Genomic DNA, 22193 nt, shown 5'->3' with positions numbered 1-22193 from the left:
TTACTGGAACTCAATGCAAACGGAATATTCATGATTTATTGGGAGGGAGAGAATTTATCTGGAGGTTGTGGGTATTCCCTCACAATGACTGATAGGGGGCAGCAGAGGGCTTTACAAGTGAGCATGGCTGAGGCCAGATGAGAAAAGCTTTCCTTGAGTGTGTTGGGAGTGGGAATAGAGAGAAGGGTGAGCAGTGGTGGAAAGGGTTATCAGAAATCATGAAAGGCAGGAGAAAAAGGAATCAAGTCATGGGTGTAGCTAGGCCAGGTAGGAGAGAGTCAGAGAAATTGCCAATTAGAGTTGAAGGTAACAACCAGTTAAATAGACAAAACCCCATCTGCAGGGCTTTCTGTCTAGTCCTATCCAGCTTCAAGCTATGAAGAACTATAATTACAGATTTAAAAAATCTTAGGTGGTACCAGTCACAATCTTATATACTTTATATTTGATATTATATTTGTTGATTATTTTTATTACATTTATTTGTTATATTTGTTACATTTATATTTATTATTTCTCATGAAACTATCATAAATTCTTTTTTTTATTTGAAATACAACTTTATTCTGATTCTAAATGAAAAGGAATGGGAATGACAGTAGAAAACAAGATTCTACCCCTGAATATAGTGATGTGACTGTAACAGTCTTATACTTGAAACTCAAGGAGGAAACAACTGTGTTGCAAAACAGCTAAATATGCAGGTCCAAAAAATGAAGGTTTTTTTTTTTTTAACTGCCACATTCACTCCGAAGCCCATTCATCTCCTTTAGCATCCCAAAGATTAAGCACATGTTCTGCTTAGCTATATAATAAAGTGGCAAACACACTGCACCACTGACATCACAGAACAGTTGCCTATAAGACTAGACTTCGGACTCTGGGCTCCAGCTTCACTTTCTCACATGTCATCATCTTCATCTGGGAGAGCAGTTGTCTGAGCAGCCTCTAGATGATGCTTAGACCGCACTGCCAAGGCTGGGTCCATGACCACCTCTGGCGGGGTGAGAGCAGGCATGGCAATGAACTCCAAGTTAGGGTCTCTGATCAGTTTTATAGCAAGCCAGAGGAAGGGCTTTTCAAAGTTGTAGTTACTTTTGGCAGAAATGTCATAGTACTGAAGATTCTTCTTTCGGTGGAAGACAATTGACTTTGCCTTAACCTTCCTGTCCTTAATATCCACTTTGTTGCCATACAACATGATGGGGGTGTTTTCACACACTCGTACCAGATCTCTATGCCAGTTAGGCATGTTCTTGTAAGTAACTCTCGATGTTACATCAAACATTATAATGGCACAATGAGCTTGGATATAATAGCCATCTCTCAGTCCACCAAATTTCTTCTGACCAGCTGTATCCCATACATTGAACTTAATCCGTCCTTTGTTGGTATGGAACACGGGGATGGACCTCAACACTCAAGGTAGCTATATACTTCTCAGATTCACTAGTCAGATGACGTTTCACGAATGTATCAGTAGTTTTTCCAGTACCACCATCACCAACCAATACAAGTTTGAACTGAACTTGGGGCTCTTCTTGGGCAGCCATCGTGATGTTACTTCCAGAAACATCTCTGTGCCCTTCTGACTGAACTCATAAATTCTTACAAAAATCCTATGGTGGGGATTATCCAAATATTACAAAAAAAGAAACTAAGCAAGTGCAGAAAATTTGGGGTTAGATCTTAAGGCTAATCTAATCTCAGATCATAGGCTTTCTCCCTTAAATTCTCAACAAAGTGACAGTTTTCTTCCAGTAAAAGATTATTTCTGCACCCAGGAAATTTGAAGAAAATCAATGCAGCTGTATTTTAAAAATTCCAAGTTCCCTTTATAAATCTATTTTTTGTCTAAGCAATATTCTTTTTTTAAAAAAAATTTTATTTTAACATCTTTATAAGCAGTATTCTTTAGAATGCACTTATTGGAATGAAAATCTTTCCTTGGAGATTTGTAGTTCTTTGGGATACCGTTCAAATAATTTAATTATCAAATTATCTGAAGGTAATAAGAGAATAGTAGGTATTAGACTAGGGAGTCCCTCAGTTGCAGAGGTGTATGTGACCCTGAGGGCTTCAATTACTTATAGAATTGACACTTCCTCTCAGAAGCTGTTATATTACCACATAAGCTTGATTTATGCTAAATTTAGATAAAAAATGAAGCAGCCATTATACGTGCTCAGATTATTATGAGGCTGCAATAATTTATATACATTGGTTTGTATTTAAAAATTCTAACATGATTTAGAAATTAATATTTAGACGTTTGTTTTCCAGCATAATTCTAGAGGAGGGGCCAGAACTGTGAAACCAGTATTCTCTCATGATTTGATTAAAATAGTGAAATCAGAAAAATTCTACAAGAGCAAAAGAAAAAGGTGATCCTAGCATTGGTATAACAGAATGCCTTTCAGGATGCTCTACCTCATCTCAAAATAGCCTGCAGAAAAATGAAAAATACATAAATAAAAGGATACATAGGGCAACCAATAACAGAATATTGTTTTCTCTTATATTGCGTAGATGTGTCCATTTTATGCGTATATTGTAGAACTATGCCTAGGCTAGTAGGCATAGTTACATACCTATGAAATTAAGGCTATGTAAAATTATTGGATAGAATCTTTAAACTTTGAGACTCTAAGATGGTCTTCATGATTCCTGCTTGCTGATATTCATGCCTTTGTCCATTCCCATGCTCTGAGTATGGATGGACTTGTGACTTGCTTCTAACCAATAGGATATGGCAAAAGGAATGGACTATGACTTGCATGATTATGCTACATTATTTAAGAATCTGTTTTGCTAGAGAATTTCCTTATTAACTTGATGAAATAAGTAGCCATATTGAGAATGTCCATGTGGCAAAGAACTTAGGTAAGCTTCACTCCAAAGGCCATCAAGGAGCTTGACCTCAGTGCTACAGCTGCAAGAAAATAAATTCTGCCAACAACCTGAGTGAGTCTGGAAGTAGATTCTTCTTCAGTGAAGCCTAGATGAGAAAACAATCCTGTTGATACCTTGATTGCTGCCTCAGAAGACCCTAAGAAGAGGACCCAGCTAAGCCATGCCTAGACTCCTAGCCCCCAAAAACTGAGATGATAAATATGTGTTTTTTTTAGGCTGTCAAGTTTGTAGTAATTTGTTATTCAATGGTCTATCTAATATATACTCCATCTAGCTAATATTAGTCTTACCTCTAATTACTCTCATATCACTTTGTTTAAATCTTTAAAAAAATTCACATAATAGTTGTTTACTTTTAATTAATTATCTATCTCCCTTCCCCTAAATCTCTTACTAATTTTGTAACCTCTGACAAGTCACTTGAATTCCCTGAAGCTCCGTTTCTCCATCTATAAACTGAGTTTAATCATACCTATGCCCCCAAGGTTGTGAGGGTTAACTAGGCTTGTGTTTGAAAGAAGCCCTGTATGATGTTTTAACTCCTGTCTTTTCAGACTCTTTCTAGATAGAATTAACTTTAATCATGATTCATTCTGTATGCCCTAGATTTTGTTGCATATCAGGCCCTAAAATCTTGGCTTACGCCTTGGATTCTTGTCTTCTGGTCTGTCTGGCTCTCTGAGTGGACAACAATGCTTGTTTGTCTCTGACTGCTTTGTTGCAGCTCATAAGCTGAGCTTATTACACAAGAAGGGTGGTGGTGGCCAACAGTCTATAACAAATGAGAATTTCAAAGCTGGTTTTTTAAAAATATACTTTGGTGCTCTTGGAATAGGGTGGTCACACCCGGCCAATTCCACTACCCTCTTCCTACTAGATAAACAAAACATGAAATTTCTCTTCCTGTAGCATTGAGTCCACTGGGAAAAACATGAACACACTGTGCTTTTAATTAGCTGGAGAATGAATTCTGAGCCTGGGCTGTTTAAAAAAGTTGGGAGCAGATTCTCAGCACCTGCAAAATGGTAACAAGTTTCCTGGATAGTTGTGGTGGCTTATCTGAACATGAGTTCCTTACAGTACCTCAAAACTACCAGTGCCTTCAGGGCCTCCATAAATAAGTGCCTGGTTTATAAGTTTGTATCTTCTGATATAAATCCCATGCTTTGTTACCCTCTGAAAAAATTGTATGTGAATGAAATGTCACAGAATTATAGAAAGTAACTTAGCAATAATCTAGCTAGCATTTTTAATACTGTACTCTCCGCTGTGCAGAGTGCTTGATAGTGTTTCATTTAATGTGATCCGACTCACTCGTCGTACAGATGGAAAAATCTAAACAATTTGGTTAATTGGCAACTTTCATTTATAGCATGTGCTCTACTTCATCATAGTGTTTATATATGAACAACTGAGTACATAAATTACATTTACATGGCAGTTTGAAAGTAGGCAGTGTAATATAATGGTTAGCATCCCTGGCCTTTGGGTGATACAGATTGGGGTTTGAATCCTGGTCTGCTGTCTCCAGCTGTGTGCTATAGGATGAGTTACTTGACCTCTCTGAACCACTATTTCTCCATCTGTATCTTGGAGATTAAAATGCTACATCGGCTTGTTACATGAATTAGATAAAATTAAGAACGTGAATGTAAAATTAAGAATCTAAGTGATTGTGTAGTAAAGTGTGCCGTAAATGATAGCTATTATTATAAAGTACTTTCATATCAATTAAACTTCATGTAATAGATTATTACTATTATTATCATAATCTACATTTTATCTTTTAATATTATCTTATTATTTTACACTTTTTGCAAATAAGAAAATGAAGTCATAGAAAAGAGGTAAATGCTGGTCAGGTGTTCTGTGATATTAGGCAAGAGCTGAAACTCAGATTGAGATGTACAGACTTCAGCTCTCAAGCTGTTTCCTATTCTGCAATGCTGTTTCTTTACAGTAAGTGCTCTTTCCATTCAGCTGAGAACTTAGCTCCCTGCTTAGGCTATAACTCCTTGAGGGCAGGAATTTTGCATCTCCAGGAAAACCAACACATAGGCCTTCAATAGATATGTTTAGTTTATAAAAACAAGTTAACACACAATTCTAAGGAATATGAACTCTTAGTACAAGATAAGTCACTTGTCCCTCAAACTGAATCTCAAAGGCAAAAGCAAGGCAGTTATCACAGAAGGACAAAGTGCAGCATGAACTACCTAGAGATCCAGGACAGGGCATCATTGCTGGGTAATTACTTTGTAGAGGTAATTATATAGGCCATATTTGCATATATTAGCCTAAGGTGGTGTGTGTGTGTGTGTGTGTGTGTGTGTGTGTGTATAAAAGCCACATTTTTCCTCTTTTCTGCCCCCACCAAGCACAGTTTCAGAATTTGGTGTTCATAAGGATATAGGGCTTTATTGATTAATTACTTCACCTAATGAGTATTTATTGAGTTTCTAATATGTGTCAGACACTGTATTAGACCCTGAGGACACAAAAATCAGTAAAGCTGAGTCTTTCCTTATGGAACTCATAGTAGGGAAGAAAGATGAAATGTTAACTAGAAAAACATATTTGTGATAACCTACTATTGAGATTGAGGTAAGCTCAAGTTGTTCTTAGAACACATAGCAGGGAGATTCTGATTAGGACCGGGAGGATCAAAGAAAACTCCTTGGAAGGAATGATAAGTGAGCTAAGTCTCAGAGGAGTTAACCTGAATAGGAAGGAAAGGTGTCTATTAAATACCACATGCTCAAAGACATGGAGATTTGAATCATCAGGAGCAGTTCCAGGAAATACAGGTGATTCAGAGCATAACTCAGAGGGAGAGGACCAAGGCCATAAATATAACTGGTGAAGTAATCATGGGCAGATCTTGAAGACCTTATAAAGCACTTGAAGGATTTTGGACAATAGTTTAAGGCATTTAGAAACCATTTAAGCTTTAAGCAAGGGAGTGACATAATAATATTTGGAAAGATGACCCTAATCGTTTGTGCAGAATAAGACTCATGGGCTGATGCTGTTGGAAGGAGAACCTTTAGGAGGCTGTGGAAGTAAACCAAGTGAGAAGTCGTAGCAAGGACTTGGTCACCAAAATATAGAGCAGAGGAAGGAGAGGAGGACGCTGCAGACGACACCCAGACTTTGATGCTGGTGACCGGGGAACGGTGGTATAATTCACTAAGGAGTAATGAGGAACAGACTTTAGTGGGCCACAGGGAGCGTTTGGTTGTGTGGATGTGATAAGAAGGGAAAGGGGAAGAATGGATAAGGATATTGGAGGGAAGCAGTGGTATCACTGAAGCCTGAGCTGGAGAAAATAATGATGTTAGGGGATGATTTATCGCAGCAAATAGAAAGAGGGAGGTGGAAGAGAAGGTAAAATAAGGACTAAAAAGTGTTAATTGGATTTAACAAATATCAGTTACTAGTGACCATGGTAAGAACAGTTTCAGAGAAGAGCAGGAAGCCAAGAAAAGATGGTTATATATTTTTATTTGGAGGGAAAAAAGCCTAAGGATAGCATGGAAGTCATATTAAAGTTGTCTTCCCTCTGGGAACATGGTAGGATTTCATTTTCTCACACCCTTTGAAGTTAGAGCTATGTGACTTGGTATTGCTAATGAAATGTAAGCAGATGTGACATTGTCACTTTGGGGTGGAAACAAGCTGGTGTGTAATTTTCTACCTTTCCTTTTCCTGTCTCAGAGATCTGGAAAGCATGTGTCAAGATAAATTTCCCATTAGCCTGCTTGAAAGACTACAATGAACACAGTATCCCAGGTGACCCACATTGAGTGTGTAACATGAGCCAAAGTTCAGTTAATGTTGATTTCTCTATCTCTTGCATTTTGCATTGCATCTCAGCTTTGTATCCACCAATTTCCTTTTTTCTCTTTGGAGTTATTTACTCTTATAATATAGAAAGTGTACTATGTGACCCACATGTTCCAGTACCCAGACAGATTGGCTAGAGGCTCTGTGTCCCAGTTCCAACTTCCCATAAGAAAGAATTTGATTGGCCAAGCTTGGGTCAGGTGATCACTTCTAGCTCTAATAAACTTTACCACAATATGGAAGGGGAAGAGCTATGTCATGATACATAAGTTGTGATGGGAGCACGACTCACTTCATGAGAAGAGGTATGGCATAATAGATGGTATCTTTGACATCTCCAGTACAGTTATGAGACTTCAGTGACTGTATCTTGTGGAATTAAAGGCACTGGCTCACTTCAAATAGGGTAGATGCAGTCTATAACCGTATCTAACCAAGGGTCAAAGAGGAGGTTCCCATACTTTCAGTACCAATGTTCAATGCCCAGTATTTTGGGTGGGGTGTGGGTGGGAGTTGGAGGAAGCTATAAATCTCTCTGTCATATGCAAAACCATCAGGCCAGAGGGCCAATGGCTCCAACAAGAAACAAAGGTGTAACTCGTAAGTAGGAGGCTTCAGACCAGCTCTGGCAATGGCTGCACTTGCACATAAGAGGAAACATACCATAAAAGATCATTATTCTCATCTGAGGGCAAGTTATTGACTTATTGGGGAAGAGGTATTCAGTAGATGGCAGATCCCCAAATCAAAAGGTCTTTTTTAATCCAAGCAGCTGTGAATGATGCTGGGGATAGCTTATTGTAAGGCCACTATTAACTTTAAACGAGTATGATTTCTCCGTTTCATAATATCAAATTTCTTGCTTGGTTAAAAAGCTAAGTGAAACAAATCTTTTCATAAAACTTTCCTTTAGTGTATTGTGGCTGACAAACTTGCAAGTAGGCAGTTTGTGAAAGATGATGGGGTTTCCGGCAGAGATGTTTTCTGAGATTCCAAGTGTGATCTTGGACCAACAGAAATATGATGAACTTGGAAAGTAAATGGAATCCTTAGTTCTCCATGTATTTCTAATGCTAGAGTTTTGTTGCCATTTGTACAACTGGACAACTTTTTATTTGCCTTAAGAAGGGGATACCCATGAAGGGAAAAAAAGTGAAACTCTCACCAGTGTTATAAACTCTGGAAACTCAGGAAACTCTCACCTGATGTGAAATCGTAGCTTCTTTTTCCAAGCCAGTCAGGAGCAGAATTAATTTGCCTCTGATATTCTTGTGGCCATAATCAGCACAGCAGGCAAAGGATAAAACTGAAGTGGGCAGCAGACTATTTCCCTCCTCAGAGCTCCGTCTTCACATGATGGGACTCAGCTCTATTTCTGGCCTCTCAGCCATTGATCCTGCCTGAAATCCGAACTCATGGCTTCTGCTCATAACCACTCTTAGCAGGGTATATGCTCAATGGCTTGTTGATTAACAATAGAGGGGAGTAAATGTCTTTCTAAGTTTATGGTAATGATTGCCTTCTACTGGGTAGGACTAACTTCTGACCTAGACCTAAAGTATTTGCCCAATAGTATCTTGCTGTTTTCCAGGCATGATACCTGAGGCTACAGTCTGGTTTAGATTTTTTTATGAAATCCAATCAATATAACATATTTGGAGGTTGGCAGGGGCTACAAAAGTTAATGGAAGGATTTTAAGCTTCAGATAGTCATAAATGCCAGATAAACCCAAGCTTCTACTTGACTATGCTATGATTGGGAGTTAGTACCTGCTGAGTGTTAACTTGGAAAGCAGCCCATCTAAAGCAGATCAACCATGTGGACCTGAGGCACAGTAATTGGAGAAGTGCTGGACTCTCTCCCAGGAATGCCTTTAGTGTTATCTTTTGCCATTTTAGTTATTGTTTTTATGAACTATCATATATATTTTTATAAATAAATAAATAAAATTGTATATAAGTGGACCTTTTCCTTCCACCGAAGATGCAAACTCCTAGAGGGAAAGGAGCATGATTTTTATTTCTAGGGTCATCTACAATACCTAGTAGGTGTCTGAAAGGATGCAGATAACAAGATGCCTGTGAGAGATTCTGTGAGGCAGACTTTTACTTGGTTTCAAATGCTGTTGTTTTTGTCTATATTTGCTATGATTAGTTAATTGGCTCCATCCAGCTCATTATCCTGCTTTGGTCTCTAAATAGTGTGGTGTGTATGACTGTTTATATGGCCTTATAGACTCAATATCTAAATGACTGAGATAATTGCATTTCCGAGCTTCATTTTACAGATACATAAATTGAGACCCTGGGTAGAGTGAAATCAAAACCCAGGTTTTCTCATTTCCATGTCTGTTTGCTTTTTCCATGCCCTTGAACCCATTGCCTTGCTCTGCCTTCATTTCTTCATGACCTCTGGTTACATGTCTAGCTTTGATCTTGACTCAGTCTTGACCTGGGATGGAATCCCTGACTCTCCCTTGACTTACTCTTGTCCTTTAAACCTGGCCTTTACCTTTGATTTCTAGATTTCTAGATTTCTAGCTATTTTCTTCCTCTGCTGTGCCCTGAGTTTAGTCTGACACTGGGGATCTGCATATATCCATGAGCTGTTATCATCTGAAAACACACACCCCAAGGCTTTAACACAAGGAGAATCAGGAGGGCTGCTGAGCAAGGTTAGAAATGCCTTGCACCTGCCTGGAGTTAAGCAGGTGGAATGATGACCAGCAAGGCTGCAAATCACCAGGCTGCACCCAGCCCTAGGGCCTCTGAGGAGAGTTATAACTTAAAAAAGCATTAGAAGCCCTGAGGCCAGCTGTCTGTTCTTAAAGTACTCCAAGGGTGCTTTTAGTATTTTAGAAAAGGGAGAACTTTCTAGGAGGGAATAAGTTTGCCACTCACAGATGGAAGCAATTCTCTAAACCAAACCCTGGAAAACATTCCGGTGATTTATCAGCTTAATAGCAGCTTCTTTCTCTCAGCAGAATTCAGAAAGGCTGAATAAGACTTTGACTCCTAATTTAGGGAATACAGTATGTACAATGCTTAGTTTTAGTGAAATGAAAAAAATGGAGCTATGTATTATCATTGTTGCTGTTATTATTATTATTTATTGAAAAGTATTTAAAGAATAGTTATTTACCATGAGAGTCATTGTAAGGCCAACTTTTCATTGAGAAGAGACCCAAGTAATTTCAATAGCCAAACTCTGGGCTGCTTTTAGCATCCAAAACAGCAACCTTCCTAAAAAGCATTCCTCTCTGTCAGATTAGTTTATCAGATCAGCTGGCAAAGAGCTAATCTGGCCTGCTTCTTGCTACTCCAGGCAGCCTAGAGGCAAAACTGAGACTAGGAGGAGACTAGGTGGACTTGGTTAAAGGTGGAGTTTATTGAAGTTTCTTTGTGATGAAGGGGAGGAATTCTTCTCTAAAAGAAAAAAGTGGGGCTCTGGGCTACTGGACTAACTTGACCAGACTGGTCAATTCAATTCAAAGAAATGCTCCAATTGGTCACACAGGTTGTAAATAACCAGGAAATGTAGGCAAAATAGTTTAAAATTTGTGCTTGTTAGGATTATCTGGAACACCTGATCTTGAAGTCTGATTCTATCAAAATAACTAAATGTTAGTTATATATAGAATTATAAATGAGACTCACTGAAATGCGTTCATTTGTCTGTTTGCCAGTTATTTCTTGTTTACCATTTAGGTGGGGAGAGGGGAAGAAGCATCAACTTGCAATTGTTAAAAGCATACTGGAATTTCAAAAAGCCATGACTCTTAAATTCTCTCCATCTTCTCTTTCAGTAACTCCTTATCATCTTAATTTCATGGGTCAGATGTTAGGATGAGCCCGAATTGCAGGTGCTACTGAGAAGGAAATGGCTAAATGAATAATATTTTTTACTGTTTAATATTTATTGAATCCATCTATTTCTAATTACAATATTGTGTTTCATCTCCTACAAGACTGCTTTTGCACGTGGAGTGAGATGACTTGTAACATATACTGCCATTATTATCAGGGACTTCTTATAGTTATCATTGTTGATTTAAAATCTTAGCAAACTGCAGTACACAGAAATCTGAAATAAAATGAACATCTGGTGACAATGTACCTTTCTCCTTGATTGAAAAAGTTCCCTATGAAATCTAGTGTTATTCATAGCATATACCTTCATTTGCTGCTAAACAGAGACACACAAAAATATAATATATCACATTTTAATGGTAGAAATGTGAAATCTTATAGCATGCACTGTTTTGTGTGTGTGTGTGTGTGTGTATGTATGGGCACATAATATATTAAATATGTATTAACTATATATAATATATTAAAACCATAATATATTAAAACCCAGTACTGCACATATTGTTTTCAATAGATTTTTACTGGTAAATTGGGAAAGAAGAGTATGAGGGATAGAGTGGGTGTGTGTGGTAGGCACTCAACATAGGTTTGCTGAGTTGAGTTGGGTGCCTAAGACAGAGTGGCAGGGTGAAGGTCTGAGTTCCAAGGTCTGGGCTGTCCTGAGAAGTCACAGAGAGGTTGGTTGTTTCCTTCTCAGTTCTCACATTCCTAATCTTTCACACTAGTGTATTTCTGGCCTTCTTCATTCTCTGAGCAAGTCTTTAATGCTGTTCTTTGTCTGCTGACAACTTAAGAAAGCCCCCTGCAAAGGAAGAGTGAATCACTAACATGGACAGAGATAAATTTTCCAAGAGGAAAAGGTGAGGAAAGAGAAGAGGAAAAGTGAATAAATAAGATACCTATTTCCCCCTAATTTAATGCACAGGCACAGAGGAAAATTTAGCTGTACAAGTTTTTTTGGTTTTGAATAAGATTTAAATAAAAGCTTTCTAAACCAATAAAGACATATATAAAATTCCTGTTGTCCTCCTTTACAGGAAACTACCTGAATCCTGACAGAAGAGACACATAACAAAATGAATTGCTCATTTTGGAGAAATACATTAATTGAATGTATTTGATGCTGTGTAGCCTACTCATTTATTTAAAACATGGCAAAAAGTATTTTAATACTTAGACACACACACGCACGTAGACACATAGAATTTCGTTATCATGTGACAGTCAGGTTGGTTTCCTTTTGTGTTGAAAATGGTTGGAATCCAGGAAATCTCATCTAGTCCTTTTGTATCTTCTAGAATAAATTAAAGAAACTGGAATTGAGCTTCCTGAATGGAACTTCAAAGTAACCCAGTGTTACTCTTAGGAATAATGTCAACAATATCTAACACACAAAACATTGCCCTGTCCATTTGTTTCTTGTGATTCTATGGTAAAAGATACTGCTGAACTAGTAGTATTATATTTGTACATGCATTTATGTTTTATAAATCTATTACCTAAAGGTAATGGATCCTAAATCTAGATTTCTCTCCCTAACATTTTCCTAAGTTCTGGAAAGGTATTTCCAAATGCCAAATGAACATATTTCTAACTGTGGTAGGTAAAAATTTTAGGATGGTCCCATGACCTTTGCCTGGGTGTACTCCAGTGACTATGTTACATTACATGGCAAAAGGTTGGTAAGCAGTTGGCTTTAAGATAAGGAGATTATCTAGGCGGGACTAATCAAATCACATGAGCCCTTTAAAAGCAGAGGGTTTTCTCTAGCTCATAGCAGAAGAGAAATCAGAGAGATCTGAAGCATGGGAAGCTCTGTTGTCGGATTGAAGATGGAGGAAGCCAAGGAGCAGAGACCCCCTAGTAGCCGGCCTGAATGAATCTGAAAGCGGATTTTTCCCCAGAGCCTCCAAGATAAGAAAAAGCCCAATTCTGGTGAATTCCTTGAATTTTCTCAGCAGAGAATCTAGTTAAGCCTGCCTGAACATCTGACCTACAGACTGTTGCCTTCTGTCTGAGGTTGGGGCCTGGCTGTGGGTAAGGGGTGGACTGGGTTCAGACACCTGGTCCCACCACATCTTGCATGGGGTAAGGCAGTAGCCATCCATGTCCTCCTGGGCTAGGAGCATCACAGTACACACAGATGACTGAGCAGAATCCTCTTGCCCACTTCTGAGTTAGGTCCTGAGAAGCATGGAGGTTGCAATCCTTTGAGGGTCTCCCATCTGCCATTGGTTTGGGCCGTGGGATACAGGAAGAAGATATTGACTGTATTTATATATTATTTGCTAAACAGGATTCCTTCTATTTAACTTCTTTTACAACTGAAATTTAAACCAATGTTATTGTCTAGTATCAATCACCAGGAAAAAAATGTCAGTCAACAATAATAGGCCCATAATATCACTATAATTTGATATGTAATTGGCTTATAATTTGATCTATAATTCGTTTCTGGCGCTTTGACATCACGACCATTGAGTTTAGGTGCTCAGCCATTCTGATGTAGATTGCACTGTGTTGTGTTGTGTTCAAGTGGGTTTCAACTCAGTAAGTCCTGGATTGACTCTAACCTCAGGGTCTTCCTTGTGATCAGATATGTGGTCATGGAAGCAAAGGGGTTGGGTGGGAGTAGTGGAGGGAACTTGAATTTGGGTTGAGAAACAAGGAATCAATCATATGCAGAACCAAGGAGTAGGTAGAACCCGAAAATACGAAGTTAGTACAAAGAGCTGGAAAAACGACTTATATCAGGGATCAGGCATTTGTGTGTAGCTTCCATTTCCGTCATTAGCATGCTGTGTTGGCTTTTTCAGAGCAAGTTTCTCAGAGTCTCAGTTTCTCTAGTTGTAAAATATCTGTTCTAAATAGGTCAATGGTTGTGAGAACTGGAAAAAATCAATGCCTCTTGAGCTCTATCCACATGCCTTCGCACTTCAAAAGAAAACACTCTATACAGATATGGAAGTTGGAGTTTTTAAATTTAATGGACACGTAGGCATGGAAGGCCTAATTCTTTGATACTTAGAGAACAGCCATTCTGAGGATGCCCTCTTTGGGAGTGTTTAAAGTATTTGATGATTATATAATAATTGATTGTGCTCTCACACTTCAGAGCAGATTAAGTTTCTTTTTTAATTGTTCTCAGTTTAGTTGAGGTGTAATTGGTATACAACATTATATTAGTTTTAGGTACACAACATTATGATTCAATATTAGTATATATTGTGAAATGATCACCACAACAAATCTAGTTAATATCAGTCACCATACATAGTTACAGATTTTTTTCTTGTGATGAGAACTTTTTTTTTTTTTTCAGGAATAGATCCAAGTACACATATAGAAAAATTTTTTAACATCTTTATTGGAATATAATTGCTTTACAATGGTGTGTTAGTTTCTGCTGTATAACAAAGTGAATCAGCTATATGTATATGTATATCCCCAAATCCCCTCCCTCTTGCGTCTCCCTCCCACCCTCCCTAATCCACCCCTCTAGGTGCTCACAGAGCACCGAGCTGATCTCCTGTGCTATGCCGGCTGCTTCCCACTAACTATTTTACATCTGGTAGTGTATATATGTCCATGTCACTCTTTCACTTCATCCCAGCTTACACTTCCCCCTCCCCATGTCCTCAAGTCCATTCTCTACATCTGCGTCTTTATTCCTGTCCTGCCTCTAGGTTCTTCAGAACCTTTTTTTTTTTTTTTTTAGATTCCATATATATATGTGTTACCATACCATACGGTATTTGTTTTTCTCTCTTTCTGACTTACTTCACTCTGTATGACACATTCTAGGTCCATCCACCTCCCTACAAATAACTCACAGTTTTGTTTCTTTTTATGGCTGAGTAATATTCCATTGTATATATGTGCCACATCTTCTTTATCCATTCATCTGTCGATGGACACTTAGGTTGCTTCCATGTCCTAGCTATTGGAAATAGTGCTGCAATGAACACTGTGGTACAAGACTCTTTTTGAATTATGGTTTTCTCTGGGTATATGACCAGTAGTGGGATTGCTGGGTCATATGGTAGTTCTATTTTTAGTTTTTTAAAGGAACCTCCATACTGTTCTCCATAGTGCCTGTATCAATTTACACTCCCACCAACAGCGCAAGAGGGTTCCCTTTTCTCCACACCCTCTCCAGCATTTATTGTTTGTAGATATTTTGATGATGGGCATTCTGACTGGTGTGAGGTGATACCTCATTGTAGTTTTGATTTGCATTTCTCTAATGATTAGTGATGTTGCACATCCTTTCTTGTGTTTGTTGGCAATCTGTGTATCTTCTTTGGAGAAATGTCTGTTTTGGTCTTCTGCCCATTTTTGGATTGGGTTGTTTGTTTTCTGATATTGAGCTGCATGAGCTCCTTGTATATTTTGGAGATTAATCCTTTGTCAGTTGCTTCGTTTGCAAATATTTTCTCCCATTCTGAGGGTTATCTTTTTGTCTTACTTATGGTTTCCTTTGCTGTGCAAAAGCTTTTAAGTTTCATTAGGTCCCATTTGTTTATTTTCATTTTTACTTCCATTTCTTTAGGAGGTGGGTCAAAAAGGATCTTGCTGTGATTTATGTCATAGAGTGTTCTGCCTCTGTTTTCCTCTAAGAGTTTTATAGTGTCTGGCCTTACATTTAGGTCTTTAATCCATTTTGAGTTTATTTTTGTGTATGGTGTTAGGAAGTGTTCTAATTTCATTCCTTTACATGTAGCTGTCCAGTTTTCCCAGCACCACTTATTGAAGAGGACACCTTTACTCCATTGTATATTCTTGCCTCCTTTGTCAAAGATAAGGTGACCATATTTGCATGGGTTTATCTCTGGACTTTCTCTCCTGTTCCATTGATCTATATTTCTGTTTTTGTGCCAGTACCCTACTGTCTTGATTAATGTAGCTTTGCAGTAGAGTCTGAAGTCAGGGAGCCTGATTCCTACAGCTCTGTTTTTCTTTCTCAAGATTGCTTTGGCTATTTGGGGTCTTTTGTGTTTCCATACAAATTGTGAAATTTTTTGTTCTAGTTCTGTGAAAAACGCCATTGGTAGTTTGATAGGGACTGCATTGAATCTGTAGATTGCTTTGGGTAGTATAGTCATTTTCACAATGTTGATTCTTCAAATCCAAGAACATGGTATATCTCTCCATCTGTTTGTGTCATCTTTAATTTCTTTCATCAGTGTCTTATAGTTTTCTGCATACAGGTCTTTTGTCTCCTTAGGTGGGTTTAATCCTACGTATTTTATTCTTTTTGTTGCAGTGGTAAATGGGAGTGTTTCCTTAATTTCTTTTTCAGATTTTTCATCATTAGTGTATAGGAATGCTAGAGATTTCTGTGCATTAATTTTGTATCCTGCTACTTTACCAAATTCATTGATTAGCTCTAGTAGTTTTCTGGTAGCATCTTTAGGATTCTCTATGTATAGTATCATGTCATCTGCAAACAGAGACAGTTTTACTTCTTTTCTGATTTGGATTCCTTTTATTTCTTTTTCTTCTCTGAATGCTGTGGCTAAAACTTCCAAAACTATGTTGAATAATAGTGGTGAGAGTGGGCAACCTTATCTTGTTCCTGATCTTAGTGGAAATCATTTCAGTTTTTCACCATTGAGACCGATGTTGGCTGTGGGTTTGTCATATATGGCCTTTTTAATGTTGAGGTATGTTCCCTCTATGCCTACTTTCTGCAGGGTTTTTATCATAAATCGGTGTTGAATGTTCTCGAAAGCTTTTTCTGCATCTATTGAAATGATCATATGGTTTTCTCCTTCACTTTTTAATATGGTTTATCACATTGATTGATTTTTGTATATTGAGGAATCCTTGCATTCTGGGATGAACCCCACTTTATCATGCTGTATGATCCTTTTAATGTGCTGTTGGATTCTGTTTGCTAGTAGTTTGTTGAGGATTTTTGCATCTATGTTCATCAGTGATATTGGCCTATAGTTTTCTTTTTTTGTGACATGTTTGTCTGGTTTTGGTATCAGGGTAATGGTGGCCTTGTAGAATGAGTTTGAGAGTGTTCCTCCCTCTGCTATATTTTGGAAGAGTTTGAGAATGATCAGTGTTAGCTCTTCTCTAAATGTTTGATAGAATTTGCCTGTGAAGCCATCTGGTCCTGGGTTTTTGTTTGTTGGAAGATTTTTAATCACAGTCTCAATTTCAGTCCTTGTGATTGGTCTCTTTATATTTTCTATTTCTTCCTGGTTCAGTCTTGGAAGGTTGTGCTTTTCTAAGAATTTGTCTATTTCTTCCAGGTTGTCCATTTTATTGGCATATAGTTGCTTGTAGCAGTCTCTCATGATCCTTTGTATTTCTGCAGTGTCAGTTGTTACTTCACCTTTTTCATTTCTAATTCTGTTGATTTGAGTCTTCTCCCTTTTTTTCTTGATGAGTCTGGCTAATGGTTTATGAATTTTGTTTATCTCCTCAGAGAACCAGCCTTTAGTTGTATTGATGTTTGCTATCGTTTCCTTAATTTCTTTTTTTTTTTTTTTCTGATCTGATCTTTATGATTTCTTTCTTTCTGCTAACTTTGGGTTTTTTTTTTTGTTCTTCTTTCTCTGATTGCTTTAGGCATGGGGTTAAGTTGTTTCTTCAGGTAGGATTGTATTGCTATAAACTTCCCTCTTAGAACTGCTTTTGCTGCAACCCATAGGTGTTGGGTCGTCATGTTTTCATTGTCATTTTTCTCTAAAAATGACAATCAAAACAAATCAAATTATTTTGATTTCCTCTGATTTTTTCAGTGATCTCTTGGTTATTTAGTAATATATTGGTTAGCCTCCATGTGTTTGTATTTTTTACAGATTTTTTCCTGTAATTGATATCTAGTCTCATAGTGTTGTGGTCGGAAAAGATACTTGATATGATTTCAATTTTCTTAAATTTACCAAGGCTTGATTTGTGACCCACAATATGATCTATCCTGGAGTATGTTCCTTGCACACTTGAGAATGAAGTGTATTCTGTTGTTTTTGGATGGAATGTCCTATAAATTTCAATTAAGTCCGTCTTGTTTAATGTTTCATTTAAAGCTTGTGTTTCCTTATTTATTTTCATTTGGGATGATCTGACCATTGGTGAAAGTGGGGTGTTAAAGTCCACTGCTATTATTGTGTTACTGTTGATTTCCCCTTTTATGGCTGTTAGCATTTGCCTTATGTATTGATGTGCTCCTATGTTGGGTGCATAAATATTTACAATTGTTATATCTTCTTCTTGGATTGATCCCTTGGTCATTATGTAGTGTCCTTCTTTGTCTCTTGTAATAGTCTTTATTTTAAAATCTATTTTGTCTGATATGAGTATTGCTACTCCAGCTTTCCTTTGATTTCCATTTGCATGGGAATATCTTTTTCCATCCCCACACTTTCAGTCTGTGTGTGTCCCTGGGTCTGAAGTGGCTCTCCTGTTGATAGCATATATATGGGTCTTGTTTCTGTATTCAGCCAGTCTATGTCTTTTGGTTGGAGCCTTTAATCCATTTACATTTAAGGTAGTTATCGATATGTATGTTCCTATTACCATTTTCTTAATTGTTTTGGGTTTGTGTTTGTAGGTCTTTTCCTTCTCTTGTGTTTCCTGTCTAGAGAAGTTCCTTTAGCATTTGTTGTAAAGGTGATTTGGTGGTGCTGAATTGTCTTAGCTTTTGATTGTCTGTAAAGGTTGTAATTTCTCTGTCGAATCTGAATGAGATCCTTGCTGGGTAGAGTAATCTTGGTTGTAGGTTTTTCCCTTTCATCACTTTAAATATGTCCTGCCACACCCTTCTGGGTTGCAGAGTTTCTGCTGAAAGATTAGCTGTTAACCTTATGGGGAATCCCTTGTATTTGTGACTTTTCCCTTGCTGCTTTTAATATTTTTTCTTTGTATTTAATTTTTGATAGTTTGATTAATATGTGTCTTGGCGTGTTTCTCCTTGAATTTATCCTGTATGGGACTCTGTGCTTCCTGGACTTGATTTACTATTTCCTTTCCCATAATAGGGAAGTTTTCAACTATAATCTCTTCAAATATTTTCTCAGTCCCTTTCTGTTTGTCTTCTTCTTCTGGGACCCCTGTAATTCGAATATTGGTGGCTTAATATTGTCCCAGAAATCTCTGAGACTATCCCCAATTCTTTTCATTCTTTTTTCTTTATTCTGCTCTGCAGTTATTTCCACTATTTTATCTTCCAGGTCACTTTTCCTTTCCTCTGCCTCAGTTATTCTGCTATTGATTCCTTCTAGAGAATTTTAAAATTCATTTATTGTGTTGTTCATCATTGTTTGTTTGCTCTTTAGTTCTTCTAGGTCCTTGTTAAATGTTCCTTGTATTTTCTCCATTCTATTTCCAAGATTTTGGATCATCTTTAGTATCATTACTCTGAATTCTTTTTCAGGTACACTGCCTATTTCCTCGTCATTTGTTTGGTCTGGTGGGTTTTTACCTTGCTCCTTCATCTGCTGTGTATTTCTCTGTCTTGTCAATTTGCTTAACTTACTGTGTTTGGAGTCTCCTTTTCACAGGCTGCAGGTTCATATTTCCCATTGTTTTTGGTGTCTGCCCCCAGTTGGTAAGTTTGGTTCAGTGAGTTGTGTAGGCTTCCGGTGTTGGGGACTGGTGCCTGTGTTCTGATAGATGAGGCTGGATCTTGTCTTTCTGGTGAGCAGGACCGCATCTGGTGGTGTGTTTTGGAGTGCCTGTGAACTTATTGTGACTTTAGGCAGCCTCTCTGCTAATGGTTGGGGTTGTGCTGCTAGTTGTTTGGTATGGGGTGTCTAGCACTGGAGCTTGCTGGCCATTGAGTGGAGCTGGGTCTTAGCCTTGAGATGGAGCTCTCTGGGAGAGGTCTTGCTGATTGATATTACGTGGGGCTGGGAGGTCTCTGGTTTACCGATGTCCTGAACTTGGCTCTTCCACCTCAGAGGCTCAGGCCTGACACCCGGTGAACCAAGACCCTTTTGGGAAGTCTGAGGTCTTCTGCCAGCGTTCAGTAGGTGTTCTGTAAGAGTTGTTCCATATGTAGATGTATTTTTGATGTATTTGTGGAGAGGAAGGTTATTTCCACATCTTACTCCTCCACCACCTTGAAGGTCGTCTCTGAGATTAAGTATGTTGAACTAGAAAAGTGGAACATTTGTATGTTTGCACTTACTAGGATTACAAACTGGGGTAAACAGGTACCTGGAGCATTGGATTTTCTTAAAAAATAATCTTTGAACAGAGGTGGTTTTGGCTAGATGATCTGACTCTTTCAACCTGCCTTTAGATGATCATAGTTTGATAATTTTCTGTACACCTGGACTGTTGTTTATTAATATTGTACAATCCGGGATTATAATGTAGTAGTCTTGATAATAACATTGTCTGATATAAATGTTTCCTATCTTATTTATGATAAACTGGCAAGTTTCTACATCTCTCCAATTAGTGAGTTTAGAAGTAGAATTTTTTTGGATAACACCATGAGGTTATCTGGGTTATAAAATTTCAGAGGTGGGTCATTTTAACAGGGCAGTAACCCCTTGAACCATCATATAATTGCCATTACAAGGAATATATCTACATCTATGAGGGGAGGACATAGGTCCCTAAATTTATATAAAAGCTTTCTTTTCCTTTCTCTTCTCATTTAATATTACATTTTCGCCTTGATTCCTTCAGACTTGAATTTTGAACTCTGGCCCACAAAGAGGGTATGATGTCTTCAAAAAATCACTGTACTAGGCTGTTTCAGATTGTGCCCTGCCTTAGAATTTGTTTGGTGGGAGGTTGTTTCTTTAAACTCTTTGTTGTCCTATTTGAAATTAATATACTGCAACACTTGTTAATATGGCTGGACCTTCCATGGTTTTAATTTGAATCACTGAGTTATTTAAAAGATAGCAGAGAGTAACTTTCATCCCTTTGGTGGTGTGCTAAGATTAAATACTTACTTTCTCGGGCCTTAGCAGCCAGTCTAAGTGAGGACACTGCAGAGGAGATGATGGATAGAACAGAGAAGCTGCAAACATCTATGACACCCCTGAAGGTGAAATTCAGCAAGCTCTTGCTGCTACAGTTTCTAAAAGTAAATACAGGATTTGGCATTGCTGAGACTTATCTCTACTCAAAGAACTCAAAAGATTTGAGGGGAAGGGGAAGGCCGGGAGTTGGAACGGATGCCAAGGCAGCTGGAGACAGACCCTGAAATAAGTAATGGTACACTATGTAGTTACTGAACGTGAGGGTGCTTCTATGCATCATGTTTTTAAAGGAGTAATTGATTTTTATTGCTACTAAGCCTGAAATAAACAAGTGATTTGATTATTTTGTCTAAATTAATTGGTAATGAATCAATTAGCAACCATTAAATTCATCCAATCACTTAGTTACTAACTGGTTTATAAATCCACCACTCCAGTAAAAGGGGTATGTCTACACACGGCCTTGGAAACTCAATGTCCCAGAAAAAGGGGTTTTCAAACACATATTTGTCTTTTAGCTGCACATGCTTATAACTCATATGTCTGGTATCTTTTATATCTTGTTCACTATTTTAAAAATGGATTGAATAACTAAGGCTCGTTTTAACACAGAGAACCATTCCTGGGAAGAGAGAGTTATAGATATCTAGCTATAAGGAAGTACCATGTTCCTATAGTTCTTGAGCTTGCAACAGTGTAAGCAGGTTTAAAGCTAGTGTTTACCCTCTTCCCTTTCAAAAAAAACAATGTACCAAGTCTCATTCTTTACCTCTGTACATTTGAAGAATGATCCATCTAGCAGCTTATGTCTTCTACCAAGTGCTGTGCCACACAGTATCTAGAGACCACTACCAGAGATGTAAGCACAAGTTGGGAATTGGTTTGAAAATTCCCTTGCTCAAAAATGAGACATGAGGCCTAGAGCATGAGCTTAATAGCTTACATGTCCTTTCTACAACCTCTAAGGCTATGGTTATGGAGTAGCCTGCACAGAAGAGTCTATCTTCTTCCCTTGCTAAGTTTAGCAAATGCTGAAACATTTAGTAGAAAAAACAAAAGCATAGGTGCTTTTGGTTTTATCAGGAAACATATTTTGACAGTGAAATATTAAAATCTTCTAATTAAATTCAAATCAACTTCCAAGAATGCTTATAGTATTAGGATAGGTTAGACTGTGCTTCAGGAACAAATAAATCCTGGTATCTCAGTGGCTTAACATATAAACATTTATTACTTGCTCAAGCAAAATCTTCTGCAGGCTCAGCAGTTCCTTCACATACGTTCCTTCCAAGTGGTGACTCAGGACTCCTGATTGTGCCCATCTTGTTGCAGCTCTACCATTCAACATGGGGCTTCCTGGTTGCTTCAGCCATGGAAGAGAATTTAGAGGGTAGTTCATGGACTTTTCACTGCTTCAGCTCTAAAATAACAGGTGACATGTCCCAGCATAGTTTACTGGCCAGAACAGGTCACTTGGCCCCTCCTAACTGCAAGGTCCCTGCAAAACAAGATCTGTCTTAGGTCTTAGATACAGAGCAAAACCAGATGTTAGTGAGCACTGTTAATGTCATCCCCACCTACAGTGTGCCGCCCACTTTGTTAAGT

General features: G+C 38.0%; 1 pseudogene across 1 annotated transcript; it reads right to left on the bottom strand.

Moving 5' to 3' along the window:
* Positions 1–901: 901 nt before the first annotated feature.
* LOC113624134 (GTP-binding nuclear protein Ran pseudogene) lies at positions 902–1553 on the bottom strand (annotated as a pseudogene). Its single transcript, XR_003434234.1, has one exon. The product of XR_003434234.1 is annotated as a GTP-binding nuclear protein Ran pseudogene (transcript).
* Between the last annotated feature and the right edge of the window lie 20640 nt (positions 1554–22193).

The sequence above is a fragment of the Aethalodelphis obliquidens genome, unplaced genomic scaffold (assembly GCF_003676395.1).
Source record: "Aethalodelphis obliquidens isolate GAN/ISIS:26980383/991018 unplaced genomic scaffold, ASM367639v1 scaffold12, whole genome shotgun sequence".
NCBI lineage: Eukaryota > Metazoa > Chordata > Mammalia > Artiodactyla > Delphinidae > Aethalodelphis > Aethalodelphis obliquidens.
Note: the sequence above shows the minus strand (reverse complement) of the source record. Positions and strands in the feature narration are given on the sequence as shown.